Source organism: Elaeis guineensis, chromosome 3 (genome assembly GCF_000442705.2).
Source record: "Elaeis guineensis isolate ETL-2024a chromosome 3, EG11, whole genome shotgun sequence".
Taxonomy (NCBI): Eukaryota; Viridiplantae; Streptophyta; class Magnoliopsida; order Arecales; family Arecaceae; genus Elaeis; species Elaeis guineensis.
The window spans coordinates 3383856-3405407 of record NC_025995.2 but is presented as its reverse complement, the minus strand read 5'-3'; the positions used below and the strand labels follow the sequence as shown (position 1 = coordinate 3405407).

Here is a 21552-nt window from a genome sequence, read left to right as displayed (position 1 = left end):
ATAGGACCTTCTTTACCTATTAGTTGATGATAGCAAGCATTTACTATGTAAACTTTATCTAGCTGTTATTTTTTTAGATTTTATGAAATGACTGATATTTTTTACTCATTGCATTAATATAGATTGTATATTTTTTTTTATTTTTAGATAAATTACAAGTTCGGTCATTTTTATCCTACAATGGACAAAAGTTGGATAAATAAACCAAGGAATAGTAAAGAATATTTAGATGGAGTTCATGACTTCATTAAATTTGGTATGGAGAAAAGTAGTTTGAATGGAAAGATTTTTTGTCCATGTCGGAAATGTGTAAATAGTTCTTCTTTAGATCCACAAAATGTTGAAGAACATTTGGTATGGAATGGTTTTTTAAGAGGTTATACCGACTGAATTTTTCATGGAGAATCTATATTGCCATCATCATGTAACCAACCCCTGACTCATTTTGGATCCACTAGCCTACAAGACAATTCTGCAAGAGATGATGATATAAGGGGTTTGATCACAGATGCTTTTGGATTTGGTGTTCAAAATTTAGGAGAATCCAGTAGTATACAAGAAACAGTTGGGATGTTTGATGGATGTACGCATACGGAATGTATGCATGTTGAAGAGCCTATACATACATCTAATGATGAGACAGCTCGTTATCACACCTTAATGAAAGATGCAGACGAAGAATTATATCCGGATTGTACGAAATTTTCTAAGATTTCTTTTCTTGTACATTTATTTCATATAAAATATTTGAATGGATGGTCTGGAAAGAGTTTTACCATGCTGCTCAAGTTATTAAAGGATGCATTTCCAGAAAGCACTCGTTTACCACCATCGTATTATGAAGCCAAAAAAGTAGTAAAGGAATTGGATCTTGGATACGAAAAGATTCATAGTTGTCCGAAAGATTGTATGTTATATCGGGATGAAAACGCTAATCAAGAGTCATGCAATGTATGTGGATCTTCAAGATGGATAACACAAAAAAAAGATCGAGACGATGTACTAAATGAATTGGATGCAACGCGGAGTAAAAAGAAACCGGCCAAGGTATTGCATTACTTTCCTCTTATACCTAGATTGAAAAGGATTTATGCATCATCAAAAACAACTTCATCAATGAGATGGCATGATGAAGGACGTACAAAGGATGGAATATTGAGACATCCAGCAGATAGTCTTCAATGGAAAGCATTTGATGATAGGCATCCTGATTTTGCCTCTGATGTTTGTAGTGTTAGGTTTGGCTTAGCTTCTAATGGCTTCAATCCATTTCAGACCCTGAGTTCTACCTACAGCACTTGGCCAGTCGTTTTGATACCTTATAATTTGCCACCGTGGATGTGCATGAAACAATCATCACTTATCTTGTCAATGGTTATTCCAGGAGATAAGGGTCCAGGCAATGATATTGATATTTTCCTACAGCCTTTAATAGAGAAATTGAAACAGTTGTGGGAGGGTGTTGATGCATTTGATGCTTCCAACGGCCAAACATTTAAACTACGGACAGCTTTGTTATGGACTATTAATGATTTTTCAGTATATGCCAATTTATCTGGTTGGAGTACAAAGGGACGGGTCGCATGTCCTTGTTGTGGAGATTCAACACATTCAATTTGGTTAAAACATGGAGGTAAATTTTGTTACATGGGACATCGTCGATGGTTGGAAGCAAATCATCCGTTTCGATTTCAGAAAGATTTGTTTGATGGTACTATAGAATTGGGATGTGCTCCTATTTCACCTTTTGGAACTGATGTTCATAGACAAATGGATGGCATCAATTATAGCTATGGTAAGCACTCAAAGTCCTCTAAAAAAAGAGGAAGGGATGATGTTGAAAGCTCAGTGCATGAAGGGTTACCAGAGGAAGTCAGTATCAGTACTATAGATGCAGAGGTGTTTCAAGATCCAGATAATTATTTTGAGGATGAAAATGAAGAAGACACACAGATAGCATCTACACAACAGCCCAGTAAACATTTATGGAAAAAACGAAGTATCTTTTTTGACTTACCTTATTGGAAACATAATCTTATTCGACACAATCTTGATGTCATGCATATAGAGAAGAATGTTTGTGATAATTTACTTGGAACATTTTTAAAGCTTGATGGAAAGAGCAAAGATAACATGAAGGCACGTCTTGATTTAAAAGAAATGGGTATCCGACAGGAACTTCATCCTAAAATGCTTGCTAATGATAGAATTTATGTGCCTCCTGCATGTTACACAATGTCTGCTCGAGAAAAGGATAATTTTTTGGGAGTTTTGAAATGTATCAAGGTACCTGATGGATATGCATCAAATATTTTATGATGTGTGCATCTAAAGGATCGAAAACTTTGAAATCTTAAAAGTCATGATGGTCACATATTGATGCAAGATATTTTTCCAATAGCTTTAAGATCGTCATTGCCGAAACAAGTTGTTACAATTGTACTTCGATTATCGTCATTCTTTAAGGCATTATGTTTTAAAGTTATTGATCCTCAGAAACTTGATCAGTTAGAATCCGATATTGTAATTACACTTTGCCAGATGGAAAAAATTTTTCCTCCTGGATTTTTCACTATTATGGTACATCTGCTCATTCACCTAGCTTCAGAAGTTAAAGTTGGTGGACCGGTACATTATAGATGGATGTATCCTATTGAGAGGTATTATTGCAAACTTTAAATCTTTTGATAATTTTATTAGAAATAACAGCATACTGATATTTTAATAAATATTTAATTCTTGAAGGTATCTTGTGCGTCTTAAAGATTATGTGCGAAATAGAGCCTATCCCGAAGGCTCGATTGCTGAAGCATATATTGCGGATGAATGTTTGACATTTTGTTTAAGATATCTTCAAGGTGTAGAGACTATTTTTAGTCGACCTCAACGGCATAATGATTTTGTGGAGAATGCAGAACTGTATAAGTTCTTAACTGCTGGAAAATTCTTGGGAAGAGCTGAAAGTATTGTACTTGATCAAAAATCTTTAGCACAAGCACATCGTTATGTGTTACTTCATAGTGACATAATATCTGACCATCGCAGGTTAGTATATTTAAGGAATGACATCAAAATTTAAATTTTATATTAGATATAATGTTCTAAATGATATATTTATATTTTATGCAGTGAATTTTTAATTTATCAGAGACAAGCCAATCATAACATTCGTCCTAATGCAAGGATTGAACAGCGATGGTTGGTCGAGTTATTCCCTATGTGGCTTTCGAATCAGGTGTGATTTATATTTAATTATGGGATACATTAATTTTTGATACATATTTAATATCAGATAACTCAACAGCACTTCGTCATATCATTTTTTTTTAGGTATCAAAGATGATGGAGACAAATAATTCAGATGAACTAATAGCTCTTGCTCGAGGACCTAACAAGATTGTGAATAGATATAACGGTTTTATAATTAATGACTTTAAATTTCATACTAGAGAATGGGAGAAATTTAGAAAAATACAGAATAGCAGTGTTATGGTGGAAGCGGATGGAAAATCCTATTATGGTGCACTTAAAGATATCTATGAGTTGGATTATTATGAAAAATTTAAAGTAGTACTGTTTAGATGTGATTGGATAGACATAAACTCACCAAGAGATTTGAAACAAGATGCAAATGGATTTACACTTGTAAATTTTTCAAGGTTGATACACACTGGTGTGTTATTGAAGGATGACCCATTCATTTTTTCATCTCAAGCTCGACAAGTATTTTATGTACAAGATGCAAAAGATAAAGATTAGTTTACTGTCATCAAAACAAAACCTAGAGACTTATATGATATGGAAAACCAAGTGGAGGATGATGACGATGACACTTATACACAATGTATGCCCTACAATTTTGTGCCAGCTGATGATTTAAATGCTACGACGACGTTGGTTAGAATAGAATTTGAAGAAAATACTACTGCTTGATTGTTACTGGTAATAATTATTTATGATGTATATATTTTGCATTAATTATTGTGTTATTTTACTCCATATATTAACTGATTCTACCTTTTATTTATATAAATGCTAGGTGACATCATGCGTCGCAGGGGATGATATGCTGGTGTGCAGTTTCAGTTTTCACAGACAGAGGCCGGTACGTCTTCTTCAGCACAGCAGCCTGAGGCCAGTTCAGCTGCACAGCATTCTGAGCCCTGTCCTTCATCACCAGCACAGCACGATCCTCCTGTTCATCAGCCAGATGATGAGATACACGTGCAGGGTATATATTGTCTTTCATGTAATTTTATTTTTATTTCATTTTATGTATATTTATGATATAGTTACTTGTATGTATTTTTTGCAGACGGATCCGAGAGAGTACGCCCCAGACGCAGACCCACAGTAGTACGAGATGTGTGGCAGATGCGTGAGGGCGAGAGAATTGTTGTGGAGTGCAATCAGCTAGGTCAGCCAATTAAGAAAGCTGCCTGCTTATTGACTTCATTTTTGGGGACTGTTGCTCGGAGGCCTCAGCTATGTCCGTTGGGCTATGCAAAATGGAATGACATGCTTCCAACGTATAAAGTTGAGCTCCTCCGAGTTATAGAGGAAATGAATTGATGTTCATACTGTATATTAATTGTTAATCACTTATATAATTTATTTCATTTAACTTTTTTTTTTATAGAGCAAGTTTGTTCTCCCTCCATCCACTCATGATTTTGTAATGAAGTCTCTCAACTGCAAATGGAAAGAATATAGAGCACAATTGAAGAAGGACTATATGAGACAAGGTATGATAGAGGAGGAGGTTGCTAGGAATTGTCCTCCTGATGTACCCCCTCATCAGTGGATGGAGTTGGTTCATTATTGGTTCTCCGAGAGGGCACAGGTATATTATCTGCTCATTATCTTTTTTTTTAAAATATTTTATAAAAATATTAATTTTTATTATATATTATACATATAACAAGTATTTTACTTTATTTTACAGACTTATTCTGCTATTGGTAGAGCTGCACGAGCAGCTCAGTCTGTTCCTCATACATCGGGGTCGAAGAGTTATGCACGACTCCGACAGGAGTTTGTATGTTCCTTAAACTTTCATAATTAACTTTTAATTTTTATGTTAAAATATTTATATAACTAATATCATTATGTATCGTGGACCATGTCTGTATCATGATACTCATATATTTTTTTAAATTATTATAACTATTTGCTTAAAACTAAAATTATTTGTGTAGGTGGATGAGCATGGGAGGGAACCCGGACAAGTGGAGTTTTACCGGATGACTCATACTCATCAGGATGGTACTTTTGTTCGAGATGAGTCGAGAGATTTATATGTACGACATTATTAATATTCTATTTTTTGCAATGATTTAAATTTAATTTTGTTAGCTATTAATGTATAACTCTTGTTTTCAAAATAAATACAAGAGAGGGCTACATCTCTCATTGTGGAGCATGACGACGAGTCCGCAGCATCTACGCAGCAGAGCCGTATCGAGGCCGAGGTGTTCACAGAGTTGATGGGACCAGAGCGCTACGACCGAGTGAGGGGTTATGGAGTAGGAGTCACCCCCACTCAGTTATCTGAGGTTAGTAGATATACACAGCATGCTGCAGTAGATGCTCAGGATTCACGCATTCGCAGACTCGAGACGGAGATACAGGAGATTAGACAGAGTCATGCCGCTGAGATGGAGGAGATGCGACAGAGCCGTGCCGAGATGCAGGCCATGAGGGGACAGATTGATCGGCTTACATCTTTATTAGAGATGTATGGTCCATCTCAGGTAAACACATATTATTAAATATATATTTTTGTATTAATTTAATGATTTATATATTTTTATTTATAGATATGCAAATCATGCTTTTGATATGTTTCTTGTAGGCTCCTGGCACATCAGGCACCCGTCGAGACAGCGGCACATCACGTGGAGACAACGACGACCATCCACCTGCGGATTGACATTATTTTATTTTTATTGTATTCTTATATTTATTTATATTACTCTTGATTGTAATGGATGATTAGTACTTTATTTTTATTTATATAAAATAATATCTTTTGGTTTGGTTAAATTTGCTATTTAAGTTTGCTTTTGGTGTGAATGGTGGTGATTGTACAGGTGTGAATGGTGGTGATTGTACAGGTTTATGTTAGAATAATTGATATAATTTTGTACAGGAATGTATGTATTTTTTTTTTTGTATATAAAACCTATATTTTTTTTTCTATTAAAACCTTTAACGACGCTTATAAGCGTCGTTAAAATAATTTTAACGACGCTTATAAGCGTCGTTAAAGACAAAAAAGCCGACGCTTCGAAAAGCATCTTGGTAGAGTGGAGGACGCGCAGTCATTAACGACGCTTTAAAGCATCGTTAGAAAAATGTTTAACGACGCTTATAAGCGTTGTTAAAACAAGTTTAACGATGCTTATTAGCATCGTTATAATTTAATTTTACGACGTTTTAAAGCATCGTTAAAAAATAACGACGCTTTTAAAAAGCGTCGGCGCTTTTCGTCTCCACTCTTACATAGGCGACGCTTTTTGAAGCGTCGTAAAGGTTATTGGCGACGCTTATTAGCATCGTAAAATAACCTTAATAGCGTCGTTAATGACCATTTTCAGTGTAGTGATACTAATACTGGATGAACACTATACAGGTACAAGTTCTGCCACCCAGCTTATGAACCTTGTTTTCAATGATAAATCCACAAGTCAACAAATTATGTGCAAGCGCCAGTCTGGTGGGAGAAATAGAAGTTCTTGAAAGAAAGTCTTTTAATTCCATGATTATTGGGTTTGTTTGGTTGGATGCACCTGTTTCTTTCCCCTTTCTGATCCTGCTCTATCCCTGTAGTGCTGCTTAGCCTCGGGTTGCTCTCTTTCCTATCACAAGCCTACCTCCACTTTTCCTTCAGGGTTCCCACCCTTGGCGTTGACAACAAAAACAGCCATATTCCTAGCCTCTCCATCTCTCTCGTCCGCCTTGCCCCTCCCTCTTCTTCCCACTGACCACCACCCCCCATCCCTTCACCTCCATCTTCTCCTAATCTTCCTGTTAAGATTTGATGCCTCGAGATTCAGCCCATATTGAGCCCATAACGAGGTTTGCGATAAAAAATGAAGTCCAACGAGATCAAGATCGTCCCAAACGGAGCTCGGATAGAGGAGATACGAGCTTTTGAAGTCAGCACGAGATTCGAGGCAGCGAAGGACCACCGACGGAGCGGTGGCGGTGCGGCCGCAGGCGGTGGCGCGCGGCTCAGGCGGGGCCAACTCACGGGATGCGTGACCCAGATGGAGATCAACAAGTTTGATGGTAAGAGCAATTTTTCCTTATAGCAGGCAAGGATGAAGGACATGCTCATCCAATAGGGGTTGATCGATGCTCTCTTGTGCGATGAGAAGCCGACCACCATGGAGGTGCGGGATTGGAAATGGCTACAGATGCAGGCGGTGAGTATCATCCGCATGTACCTGACGGATGAGGTGGTGATCCATGTGTTGAGCGAAACTTTCCCAACGGTGCTGTGGTCGAAGCTCGAGGAGTTGTACATGGCAAAGTCTCTCACCAATACTCTTTTCCTCTGGAGACAGTTCTACCAACTGTGGATGACTGAGGGACAGAGCGTGTAAGAGCATCTGAGCCACTTCCAGATGATCCTCACTGACCTCCTCAGCATTGGTGAGAATGTTGAGGAGAAGACCAGGGCGCTGGTTTTGCTGGCGTCGCTTCCCCCTTCGTACAAGTCCCTGGTGACTGCTCTTCTAGTAGAGAAGAGCACCATCAAGATGGACGAGGTCACCATAGTGATACTCTAGAATGAGATTCTCAAGAGGGAGAACCTAGCTTCGAGCTCAGGTGACGATAGCTCAGCTTTGTGGCTTCTGGAGGAGCAGGAGGCGGTAGATGGAGCGACAAGAGATCGCAATGAGGACGGTCCAAGTCCAGGAGGGACTTGAGCAAAATCAGGTGTTACCGGTGTGAGGAGTTGGGGCATCTAGCCAGAGATTGCCCTCAACTCAAAAATCGGACGGTGGCTGTTGTAGCGACGGCCGACAGTGATTCAGATGGAGATGTCCTGAAGATATCTGACGAGGTATCTACTTCTTCCCAGCAGTGGATATTAGATTCTGCATGCCCCTATCATGGATGTTGCAGAGAGGAGCAGTTTGACTCCCTGGAGAATAGTGAGGGCACTGTATATCTGCCGGATGGATCGAACTGTGTGATCAGAGGCATCGGGACGGTCAGCTGGAAGACACATGACAGTGCAGTGAGGAGATTGTGGGAGGTCCGATACATTTTTGATTTCAGGCAGAATCTTATCTCACTTAGCAGACTGGATTCGAGAGGCTACAGGACGGTAGCTGGTGGAGGAATCCTGAGGGTGCTACACAGCGATAGGATTGTGCTGGAGAAAAAGAAGGAGAGCAGAGGACATTATTACCTGACGGAGAGCTCAGTGCGAGGTGGAGCTTCGGGAGCCAGATGGAGCCCAGAGTGAGGTGGAGCTCCTAGAGGTGGATCGGGCACAAGACAGGAGACTCGGGAGGATGAGAGGCGACGTCGCAAGGTAAGATTCCTATTACCGCAGAATGATACTCCGAATAGGTCTCAGGTCAGGAGGAGCACAGCATATGATGGAGAAGGGATCGAGCAGCCTGGCTCAACTCCTATGTTTGCCCATCCATGATCAGCAGGCGATTGCCCTAGGACATAAAGGCGAGGAGATCCAGAGGCTCTCGAAGTTTGGAGGAGGCCGAATATCGAGTCGAGGTGGAGATTGTTAGAATTTAATGCCTCGAGATTCAGCCCACATTGATCCCACAGCAAGGTTCGCGGCAAAAAATGAAATCCAACGAGACCAAGATCGCCCCAAACAGAGGTCGGATGGAGGAGATACAAGCTTTTGAAGTTGGCACGAGACCCGAGGCGGTGGAGGACTACTGGCGGGCCGACGGAGCGGTGGTGGCACGCCGCAGGCGGCGGCATGCGGCCCAGGCGGGGCCAACGCGCGGGATGCGCGACCCAGGAGCACGGCCCAGGCGGGTGGGCGGCCCAGCCGGGCTCGCGGCCCAGGTGGGCGCACGGCCACGTGCGGGCGCGGCCCAGGCCTGCACACGGGCCGGCCCAGGCCCAGGCGCCTTGCCTAGGCCCTGCACCCCGATCTATGGCTGGGTCTGTCGACCGCATGGGTGTTTCCCATGCATTTCTCGCAGTCCACGGCACTATTTCGTGGACCGGAGTGCGATCGGAGGGCCCAGGGACGTCCCGGTCTTGATCCGACGGTTTGGGGCCTTGATTTAGGTTATTTAGCTGTGTTTGGTTCGATTAGAATTGAGAATCCTAATCTAATACAAGTTTTAGCCTTAAAAAAGGCCCGTGAGGCACAGAGGGAAAGGGTGGTGATTCGGTTTTTGCTGAGGATGCCGCGCAGAACCCGAGAAGAGAAAGAGAGAGACGTGAGGCCGCTGAGAGAGAAGGAGCAGGGCTCCTGGACAGCGGATGCCAGGCACTTCAGGGATTCAGGAGGTCTTCCAAGAGGGAGAGCTTTTGTGAGGGAAACTTTTAGTGAGAGAAAAATTGGGTGTACGAGGGTTGAGAGTGAGATCTCCTCTTATAAAATTTCTTTTTCATAATGAAGTTTGAATGCCCCATGGAGGTGAGCCCTTTTGTAGCTGATCTACGTATTTTGATTATTTTTGTTTTGTTTCTTCTTTCTTCCTGCTGCATCACATGGTATCCTGACCAAACATCCACCCAACACTTCCTTATTCCACCTTGTCCCACTCATTTCTTGACCACTGCCTAATCATCATGATTGCCCACCTCATGTTCGTGTCATTCTCCTATCCCACTTCGGCTGTGTGCAATCAACCACCCCGCTCTCTTCCCCCTTGCTCTCCCACCTCTAGGCCACCAATGCCGCCTCCTTCTATTATCTTGGCTGCTGGACCACCAACACCAACTCCATCTGCTACTACTCAGATGTGCTTTCCACATCCGTATCATCAGTATGATCCCTCCTTTCTTTGGGTTCGACAGGAGGCTGAAGAAAAAACAAAAGCAGGGAAAAATTAATCAAAATGAGGACTGTAGAGTGGAGATTTTCCTGCTCATGTGATTTGCATAAATATCTTCCTGGATGAAATCTGGCTTCCATGTGAATTGCAAACTGTGGCAATGTACCATCCTGAATACTCTGAATTGTGTTGGACTATACCTTTATTGACAAACCAGAACTTGTATCGAAGGGGCCAGGGCTCTGTATTTGAATTCACAGAGTAGCTTGTATTGGTCAATATAGAGTTTGGCAGGAAAGGGCACAATGTATCAGATATCCAAGAAAAAAGCAAGAAGGTAACTGGAACAAAGGGAAAAATTCTCCATCTAAAGATGGGTCTATATTACTTGTTCTCTAGTCTCTTCTGGCTTGATTAGCAGGAACAGTCATTTAAAAGGTAGTTAGAACCAAACTACTTCACAAGAGTATTTTATTGTTCCAGCTTAACATCAGCCATCTGTGTGTCTCTTTCTTATATGTGTGCGTCCACGTCTGGGCTAAAAAGAGTTACAGACATTCAGAAGGAAACAGAGCAGCAATTTGAAACTTGTTTGAGATTGCATTTGCAGCCGAGCAAGGGTTTTTAATTTTTGATATGGAAGCAGCAATTCTATCTAATTAGATTCATGTGAGAATTACTACTCTTTGATGAACCAAGAATCTCATTGCTAGTATTCAAACAAGCATGAGGTATATGTGTGCTTGACTGGCCGACCTAAAGCAGTTTCTTGATTTCATTTTTGTGGTCCAGATTTAGCAAGAAGTTCCCGTATGTAGTCATATTAGTTGGTTTACACTCCTGCTTTCCAATTCTTGGCTGTGTCTCACACTGTTTTACACTGACAGGTGGCATCCATGTTCTTCAAGGAGGTTGTTTCCCGAGTGGTTGATTCATTCAGTGATCCCTGTCGTAGAATTTATGGTCCTGGCATCCGAGTTTCTGAAAGACCTTATGGACAGGGCACATAGTGTTTCTAATTCTCTTTTCTTTTTTCATAAGCACAATAATTGGAAACAGAGAATTACTGTCCAAGGCACTCCAAATGACTGCCAATACTTTTTTCCAGTATAATAGCGGATAAGATGTAGCCTTGTATGTCACGCCCCGAACCCAACATCCGAGTCGGATACGTGATGGCCGCATACTCCTTAGAGCAAGCCCTAAAGAATATGCAAGACCAAAAATAATTCATTACAACCTCAAAAATCTATAATATCCAATTCCAATAATAACTAGTAAAACTTGTATAATTACAATTGAAATTCTTTCTATCCTCTGATCGAATATCATGATACTCTATCTATGCATCTGCTCACCCGCAAATCCATACCATAGCCAATCCGAGCATCCAGTAACTCGGAGAAAAAAAAGAAAGATGAAGGGGTGTGAGCTTTACAGCCCAATAAGAATTCCCATATCACACCAATGTAATAATATAATCTAAAAATAAGGATAAGCAATAAAACATAAAATTTTATATTCAATATCCGGAATAATGCAAACATCTATAATTTATCTATCTTGTCAAAAGAGATGCATCATTATATGTTAATGGGTGAAATACTTTTGTTCAACAATTGTTTCATGTCTTGTCTTTCCTTTCTCTTTCATTATCACATAATCTTTAATCTTTTTCTTTCTGGCTTTGGACTAACCAACACTATGCCTCAATTTTCATCCGATCAAATTTTCACTCATAAGCCTCTTAAGGCTGTCCCAGGTATAAGCTCTTGACGGACTGTCCCAGGCATAAGCTCCTGGCCGGCTGATCCACATATAAGCGCATGGGGCTGTCCCAGGTATAAGCTCTTGGCCGGCTGTCCCACATGATAAGGCCAGTCCAAATCATATCTCTTTTTCATTTAATCATTATATGTTGATTTCACCAAATCAATTCCGATTTACACTGTGATTAAATTAGATATGTCATATCCATACAATCATGCCATCAATCATTGATACATATGTATTGACATAATATACTCATGCTCAAAAATCATATGAGCAATATAACGGTGTCTCAAGCATAGTAATTCATCAATCTCAAATCTAACGATGTAAAATCAATGATGCAAGACCAACGATAAAATAACATATATAATGGTGATCATGTACAGAAATTCTTATCTTTACCGGTGATTGATCCAAGCACAGAAATCAATGCTCTTCTTTGATTTATGAATTCGAAAACAAGATATTTCACTCGATATCTTATGCAGACATTCATATCTCTTTATGACCCTGATCAAATATAAAAATTATATATAAATAAATTATCCATAATCGATCCTATTAACATAAATCCAGGACCTCTTCTAGGATTAACCCAGAATTGGGACTTATCTAAATATCTAGACCCTCCATTGGTCCACAAGACTTCTAGAGAGAGAAAATTCATGGAGAAAGAGAAAATTTTAAAGAGAAAAAATTTTAGAGATAGAAAGTAGAGAGAATCTTTGTATCCTTCAGATGAAGAAATCAGGATCAAAATCATCAGAGGTTCTATCAAAGTGACTCAATATGGATTAACCATGATTGATGTTATAAATTTCGAATAAAGATCGGACCGGGATCCAATCTACTGCATGAATTTTGGAGCAATCTCAGGTCATCATATTTTCATCTCAAGTTACCTTAGGATCCGTGATGCAATCAAAGAGAGAGAATGACCCTAGAGAGACAAAATCTATAAAGAGAGAGAAAATATCTAGAGAGAGAAAATAGAGAGAGAATCTAGAGAGAGAAATTGGAGAGAGAAAGATAGAGAGAGGAGAGAGGAAAGAGAGAAAAAGGAGAGAGAGGAGAGAGAAAAAATTCTTTCATTCTTCTTTTCTTTTCTATTTTTCTCTTTTTCTTCTTCTTTTTCTATTTTTCTTTTTCTTTTTCTTTTTCTTTTTTCTTTCTTTTCTTTTCTTCTTTCTCTTCTCGACCGAACAGAGGATGGACCGAGAGGAAGGGCTCGGTGGCTCGGGCTCTGGTGAAGGACGGCAGCATGGTCGGATGTCCGACAGCAGGTGGAGGTGGCGGTGGAGCCAAGGATGGCCGATGACGAGGTTCAGCCGGCAGGGGATTTAAAGAATTTGAAAAACAAGGGATCCACCCATTTTCTTTTTATTTACCAGTCATTGGCCAGTCACCGGTAGCCAAGACCTTTAGGGAAGAGGGATAGAGAGATGAGGGTCCTATCCTAGGGGTGAGATGCCGCAAACGACGGTGCCGGTGATCGAAAAAGAGGAGAAAAGGGCTCACCCGAATAGGACAATATAGAATCTCATCTTTTCGTGGATTTTTCGACGAGCCCGATGGCCAGTGAAGGTGCACAGTGCCGTGAAAATGAGGGGAAGAAAAAGAAGAAGGAAGAGAAGGCCTTACCTCGAGCTCCGGTGACATCTTCGACGAGAATTAGGGGCGAGCATAGTGACGGCTTCCACGAGCAAAATTCTGACGATCCTCGCCGTTGGCTCCCGATTTCTTGATGGGAGGGGAGGAGAGAGATCTCCTCCTTAAATAGAGCCGAAGGGGAAGGAGTTTGACTCCTCCCCGGAGGTTTTCCAACTCCGATTAGGAGCCGGTCGAGAGGAAGAAGACTCCCGTAGGGAGTCTTCTTCAATTTTTTTTTTTATGGGATTTGGGCTTCTCAGATTTTGGGTCCGGTCCAAGGCCCAAATGGGTCGAATATTACATTCTCCCCCCTTCAAATAATTTCATCCTCGAAATTAAGTTACGTTGTTTGAGATATATTTAAAAAAAAATATACATTCATTATGTCATTCTCACGCTTTCGATAATATCTTACATATTATTTATTTCTCATAATCTTGTTATAACAAAATTATTTGAATTTTCAAATTCATCCTTTCTTATTGCTTTCTTAATATTTTTTTTGAAAAATGATAACATTTTGGACTTGTATTAACATATCACAGTTATTTGTCCAATACATTCCACTTGAAATTCATAATTATCTCAAACTACCTATGATAGAAAATAAACAAAGGCTGAACATCGGGCACTTTTCACAATCATTGACTTCTTTCTTTTCTTGACCTTCCAACAAATTTTATATGTAGACTTTCATCTCAAGAAAACCTCAACCTTCTATGTCAGTTTGAGGAACAATATTAAATTTAGAAAAATATGAGATTTGTGTCAAGACATTCTAGGTTTGAACTAATAACAGAACTATCAAGCTGTTAATAATAAACTTGAGATATCTAAGATTTCTTGATATTATTTACAATGAAACAACCTATTGACAAAAATTATCCGATTATGATCAGATTACATCAAAATCTATAGCATCCTTTCATTATCAATAAAATTCTTCCTTATTTGCAACTAATGTATTCCATCATAATATCTTTTGAATCAAGAAATTAACATTTTTAATCAATTTAATCCACCACGCTTTTGCTGTGCACTCTGATTTTAATTTATCAAATTATATAAGTTTATCAAAAGATAAGAATATCTTTGTATGTTAGATCAATCAAAGATAGATCCAACTTTTAATTTTCATATAAAACTTAGGATAAAATTTTAAGTTTCATTATCATTACTATCTTTTAGGCATAGCACATCAAAATTAAATCTCCATCCACTTTCTATGTTTGAAATCATTGCATAAGTTTCATCACTCCTCACGAATCCAACATATTTAGAATTAATTGAAGTTAACCTTCGATTTATCTTATAATTATTTAGATAATTTTTAAACCAACCTTTCTTCGCAAAAGAATTAACTCCAACTTGAGCAAACTAGAAGAACTCAAGTCAACATTTTTATAAGTAGAATCAACTTGGTTATTTCTTATAGAGCTCTCTTCATCACAATCCGTAATATTAATCAATAAATCTATATAAAATCTTATCCCTTGTATAAGTCATTCAAAATTTAATACTAGCAAGATATCTTAGTTCAATTCAGAAATCCAAACTTTGATTTGAATAATTAATACACTTCACCATCTTCAACAATCACAAGAAAAATTAAAGAATCTAATTCAAAGATGATAATACAAATTATTAAATATTTTATCATAACGTATATATCATATTCTAACAAAACTAATTCTTCATATTTAATTTAACAACAATATCAAAATATCCTAGATCCACTTAGAAAAGCAAACTTTTGACTTAAAATTCTATGCAACTTGAAAGATCAAAAAAAATTACATCCAAATATGATATTTTAAATAACCAAAGATTTCACCAAGATGTGGATCTCATATTCTCATAATAAAGTCTGAGTATATTTTTCATCTAAAATTGAGTTTCATATATGACCTCTTATAGGTTCAATGCTCAAAAATATTTCTTTCTCGTATGATGTAATTTCTTCTTAGACCACATCCTAACTAATTTTCTTCTGATAAGTCCAAAAATTTATAATACTCAGACAATTAACATCGGAATCAGAAAAGTTATCACGACCTTTATCCATATAAGTTTCGCACTCAAAATCATCGAGTATACTCAACACAACACATTAGTATCTCCCTCTTCATTCTAGAATCAACACCTTTCATACTTAGGTCAACCCTATTAATTGAAATCTAAGATATAACTCATCAATTCTATTATAGACATCATATGCCACTTATGCATAAATTTTATTATAGTATCTATTGATTCAAAATTTCAAATATTGAATCTTTTCTTTTATATCTATCATGTTCCTTATGATCATAACCTAAGTTTAAATATCACTAAAGTCACAATCCTGAATAATTATAACCTTAAGATCAAATACCTTAAGTTATATTCTCTAGTAATCATAACCTAAACTCTAATATCATTTTATCATATCCTTAGTGATCATAACCTTAAACTCTAATATTATCGATCATACTCTATTGATCATGATCCCAAAATTTTGATATCGCTTATGTCACAATCTCTAGTAACCTTAAACCTAAGCTCTGGTACTATACTGTTATATCCTAATCACTTGTATCATAGTCTCCAAATGAACATAACCTAAGCTCTAAACTCAGATACTACTCTGTCACATCCTATTGATCTTACATAAAGTTTTGATATCATTTCATAATCTTTAGTGATCTTAAACCTAAGCTCTGATATTATTCTATCACATCCTAATCACTTATATCATAATCTCCAATGATCATAATCTAAGCTCTGATATCACTTTGTCACGCTCCGAACCCAACACTCAGGTCGGATACGTGATGGCCGCACACTTCTTAAAGCAAGTCCTAAGGAATATGCAAGGCCAAAAGTAATTCATTACAACCTTAACAATCCATAATATTTAATTCCAATAATAATTAGTAAAACTTGTATAATTACAATTGAAATTTTTTCTATCCTCTGATCGAATATCATGGCACTCTATCTATGCATCTGCTCACCCGCAAATCCATACCACAGCCAATTTGAGCATCCTGTAACTCTGAAAAAAAAAAGAAAGATGAAGGGGTGTGAGCTTTACAGCCCAGTAAGAATTTTCATATCACATCAATGTAATAATATAATCAAAAATAAAGATAAGTAATAAAATATAAAATTTCATATTCAATATCCGAAATAATGCAAACATCTATAATTTATCTACCTTGTCAAAAGAGATGCATCATTATATGTTAATGGGTGAAATACTTTTGTTTAACAATTATTTCATATCTTGTCTTTCCTTTCTCTTTCATTATCACATAATCTTTAATCTTTTTCTTTCTAACTGTGGACTAACCAACACTATGCCTCAATTTTCATCCGATCAAATTTTTACTCATACACCTCTCAAGGCTGTCCTAGGCATAAGCTCCTGGCAGGCTGTCCCAGGCATAAGCTCCTGGTCGGCTGATCCACATACAAGCCCATGGGGCTGTCCCAGGCATAAACTCATGACCGGCTGTTCCACATGATAAGGCTAGTCCAAACCATATCTCTTTTTCATTTAATCATTATATGTTGATTTCACCAAATCAGTTTCGATTTACACTGTGATCAAATTAGATATATCATATCCATACAATCATGCCATCAATCATTGATACGTATGTATTAACATAATATACTCATGCTCAAAAATTATATAAGCAATATAACGGTGTCTCAAGCATAGCAATTTATCGATATCATATCCAATGATGCAAAATCAATGATGCAAGATCAACGATAAAATAGCATATATAATGGTGATCATGTACAGGGATTCTTACCTTTATCGATGATTGATCCAAGCACAGAAATCAATATTTTTTTTTGATTTATGAATTCAAAAATAAAATATTTTACTCGACATCTTATGCAGACAATCGTATCTCTTTATGATCTTGATCAAATATAAAAATCATATATGAATAAATTACCCATAATCGATCCTATTAACACAAATCAGGACCTCTCCTAGGATTAACCCAGAATTGGGAGTTATCTAAATATCTAGACCCTCCATTGGTCCACAAGGCTTCTAGAGAGAGAAAATTCATGAAGAGAGAGAAAATTTTAGAGAGAAAAAATTTTAGAGAGAGAAAGTAGAGAGAATCTTTGTATCCTGCAAATGAAGAAATCAAGATCAAAATCATCAGAGGTTCTATCAAAGTGACTCAATATGGATTAACCATGATCGATATTATAAATTTCGAATAAAGACCAGACCGGGATCCAATCTACTGCATGAATTTTGGAGCAATCTCGAGTCATCATATTTTCATCTCAAGTTTATCCTAGGGTCCGTGATGCAATCAAAGAGAGAGAATGACCCTAGAGACAAAATCCATAAAGAGAGAGAAAAGGTCTAGAGAGAGAAAATAGAGAGAGAAATTGGAGAGAAAAAGATAGAGAGAGGAGAGAGGAAAGAGAAAGAAAGGAGAGAGAGGAGAGAGAAAATTCTCTCATTCTTCTTTTTTTTTTCTATGTTTCTCTTTTTCTTCTTCTTTTTTTCTTTTTCTTTTTCTTTTTCATTTTCTTTTTGCTTTCTTTTCTTCTTTCTCTTCCCGACCGAATAAAGGACAGACTGAGGGGAGGGGCTCGGTGGCTCGGGCTCCGACGAAGGGCGGCAGCATGGTCGAATGTCCGGTAGCAGGTGGAGGTGGTGGTGGAGCCAAGGATGGCCGGCGACGAGGTTCGGCCCGCAGAGGATTTAAAGAATTTGAAAAACAGGGGATCTGCCCCTTTTTTTTTTATTTTTCGATCATTGGCCGATCACCGGCGGCCAAGACCTTCAGGGAAGAGGGATAGAGAGATGAGAGTCCTATCCTAGGGGTGAGACGTCGCAAACGGCGGCGTCGATGGCTGAAAAAGAGGAGGAAAGGGCTCGCCTGAATAGGACAATATAGAATCTCATCTTTTTGTGGATTTTCCAACGAGCCCGACGGTCGGCGAGAGTACACAGTGCCGTAGAAAGGAGGGAAAGGAAAAGAGGAAGGAAGAGAAGGGCTTACCTCGAGCTCCGGTGACATCTCTGGCGAGAATTAGGGGTGAGCACAGTGATGGCTTTCACGAGCAAAATTCCGACGATCCTCGCCGTTGGCTCCCGATTTCTTGATGGGAGGGGGAGGGGAGAGATCTCCTCCTTAAATAGAGCCGGAGGGGAAGGAGTTTGACTCCTCCTCGGGGGTTTTCCGACTCTGATTAGGAGCTGGTCGGGAGGAGGGAGTCTTCTTCAATTTTTTTTTTTTTTTTGTGAGATTTGGGCTTCTCAGATTTTGGGTCTGGTCCAAGGCCCAAATGGGCCGGATATTACATTGTGATCACAAGCAGTATACATGAACGCCATCTAGTTTTGTTCTAGCTTTGAGCTTTAATTCATCCCCATTGATCTATGCTCTCACAGCCAATTTATTGTCCCATGGATACATCCATGTGTAACCGGTTCATTTTTTATATCCAAATCCTTTATGTTGTTTGAAGAACATGTTTGTTAGAACATAGTTCTATCATTCTCATGTCTTTACATATTGCAGCAGTTGATGACTGTTTTCTGGAAGTCTCAATAATATTTGATCAGGTTGGATCAGGAACCTTTTCCACCTTTTACTTAGAAAAAATATGATGATGTTTACTGGCTTTATGCTCATATTTTTGGAATACCATTGAAAAATATGTAACTATTGTAACACGGTTGATTTAGAAGTTGTGTTACAAGTTACCTAGCAGAAGTACATTGGGGCTTTACTCTTTGACACCTGCTTGAGTAGGAAAAAAAAAAAAAAGGTCTGCAGTTGTTCAACAAAGCTTATGCTGGTGGAATACCAATTGGAAAATTGTTATGTTATGAAGATCAGGATGAGTTAGAAACGGTGCAGCAGAAGTATTTAAGATTGTTCTTACACGTCTTTTTTTGATGAAAAGATTATTCTTATATGTCTTACAGTTATTTTAGCAGAATTCAGAGTACAGTTTGGAGATGTATTTGCATGAGAATCATTTAAGATGGTTTGGATTGTGGAACAGATGAAGGAAAACACTGGAGGTCTGGGCTTCATCAAATTGAATGGATTTCAGTGATGATCCTTTTCAGCCTCCTCTAACACCAAGATGTAGTGATTCTATGAAGCCAAGCTGCTAAGTAGCTGCTTCTCTACTCTTGGATTTTCCTCCAAAATTTTCCCTTAACCAATCTTTGCCTGCAATGGTTTTGCTGAAAGACTTACATATATTAATGGTGTTCTCTATTAACAAGTTTTGGTGGAAAAATAAATGTCACACCTCATGTGTCCTGTAACCTTAAATTGAGTCTTGACTTTTTCGTTCTTCATCCATCCAGTTTCAGCATATAGATTTCATCTCGCAATTTCCATTTTAGTTCTAGAACTTTATGAAGATTACAAATATAAATGATGAAGCTGCGCCTTGCCTCATCCCTTTAGACATGGTTATCCTAGTGCACAACTGTGACCAAACAAAAGAATCCATTTTTTTAGAGACAAAAATGAAAGTCATTTTCTCAAAAAATAAAAACGGAAATCCATTTCAAGTTGTAACACCCTCCCACCATATTTTCTTTTCTTAGTACGCCCTGGTGATCAGCGAGCCTTTGCATGTGTAGCAGATATTTTATTTGTTCTTTGCATGTGCTTCTTATGCTCAAAAAAAGATTTTTTAGTGAGACTTTTGATCAGACTGTAGGTTTTTTATTTTTAAAGAAAAAATTGGTCTGCAATTTTTCAGTTTTCTGAGAAATAGTGTAATTTCAACTGTAGCACAGACATGAAAATAAACATGGAAAACAAACATATTCCTGGATCTTTCTTGATATCCAAACCCAGTGTCTTATTTTAATTGTCTCGTGTGGTTGATCATTTTTATTGGTGGAAATGGAAATGAGTTTTCTATTGATGATAATTGCATCTCCCCTTTCTGGCATTGTTTCCTGAAAGAAAAGAGATCAGAAATTTGACAGATTCCAGAGTTATGCAAGGCTTTCCAGCATGGTTGGCAAGTCCATTTGAACTCTGTAATAGTGGCATGTCGCAAAGTAAATTTAGTCTTAGAATGTCTACAGAGGAAGAATAAGACAATTTAGGTGACTCTAACAACATTCATGCAGATTCTAAGAAATTTGACAGTCTTTCAGCAGGATGCTAATTATAAGAAACATACTTTCGCAGAGGAACGGGAGGGCCATATATGGTGGTGCCTTGCTAGGCATCAGCTAGTAGTTACCGATTTTAAATATTAGGAAAAGGCTTGCTAAATAGCATTCGGTTTGAACTTTTGTTTTAGGAAAAAAACCTACACACAAGATTTAGAGTGGGTATTGAGATTGCAAGGGTAGAAAATGTTGACTTTTTACAAATTCTTATAGGATGCAAACTAAAGAGTTAATTAGCAAACAGACAATAGCAGATTCCAAGAAAAAAAATATATAGTATGCATCTATCAACTAGGAGGCAATATTCTTGGAATTTGAAAACAAGCATGCCAAGCAAGATAATAAGATTATTGATGAAACAGACAAGCATGAAGTCTGGCAATTATCAAGTGTACATGTTGTAGCATTTTCTTAAAGGGGAAAGCAGAAAGAAAGATGGGCTATTGCTTCAGTCATATTCGAACATGCAGGTTGCCAATTCCAACTGTTTGCTTCAGTCTAGTTGAGAAAAACCTTCAGAGAAATCCATTTTTTGCAGAAATTATCTTAGATTCATAGAAGTGGATGGCATTTTATGACAATATCAAGTTGTATATGATTAGCACAAAATGAACAAATAATTCATCAGAAGAATGTACACCAAGAAAAAGAGCAAATGTGCAAGGTAAAGGACATAAATTGAAAGAGCAGCACCTGAGTGTAAAAATGAAGTAACTTTATAAATTCATATCCGGAAATGATAACAACTAATAATGTAACATGGTTTGAAGGTAATAGAGTGTAATCCAGATGTTATGTAATAGATATATGCAAAGGCAAATTGAATGCTATGCTGTTCATGAAACTATCCGCCGATATAGTAAAAGATCAACAATCTATGGAATCCTTGTGTTCTTGGAACACAATCCAAAGGAATAGAAGGAATCCCAGTTTGAGAAAATGATA

General features: G+C 38.0%; 1 long non-coding RNA gene across 1 annotated transcript; it reads left to right on the top strand.

Annotated features, from left to right (window-relative positions):
- Positions 1-4751: 4751 nt before the first annotated feature.
- LOC140856382 (uncharacterized) lies at positions 4752-5301 on the top strand. Its single transcript, XR_012139542.1, has 3 exons — positions 4752-4843; positions 4946-5038; positions 5199-5301. It is a non-coding gene; the product is annotated as an uncharacterized lncRNA (long non-coding RNA).
- Positions 5302-21552: the final 16251 nt, after the last annotated feature.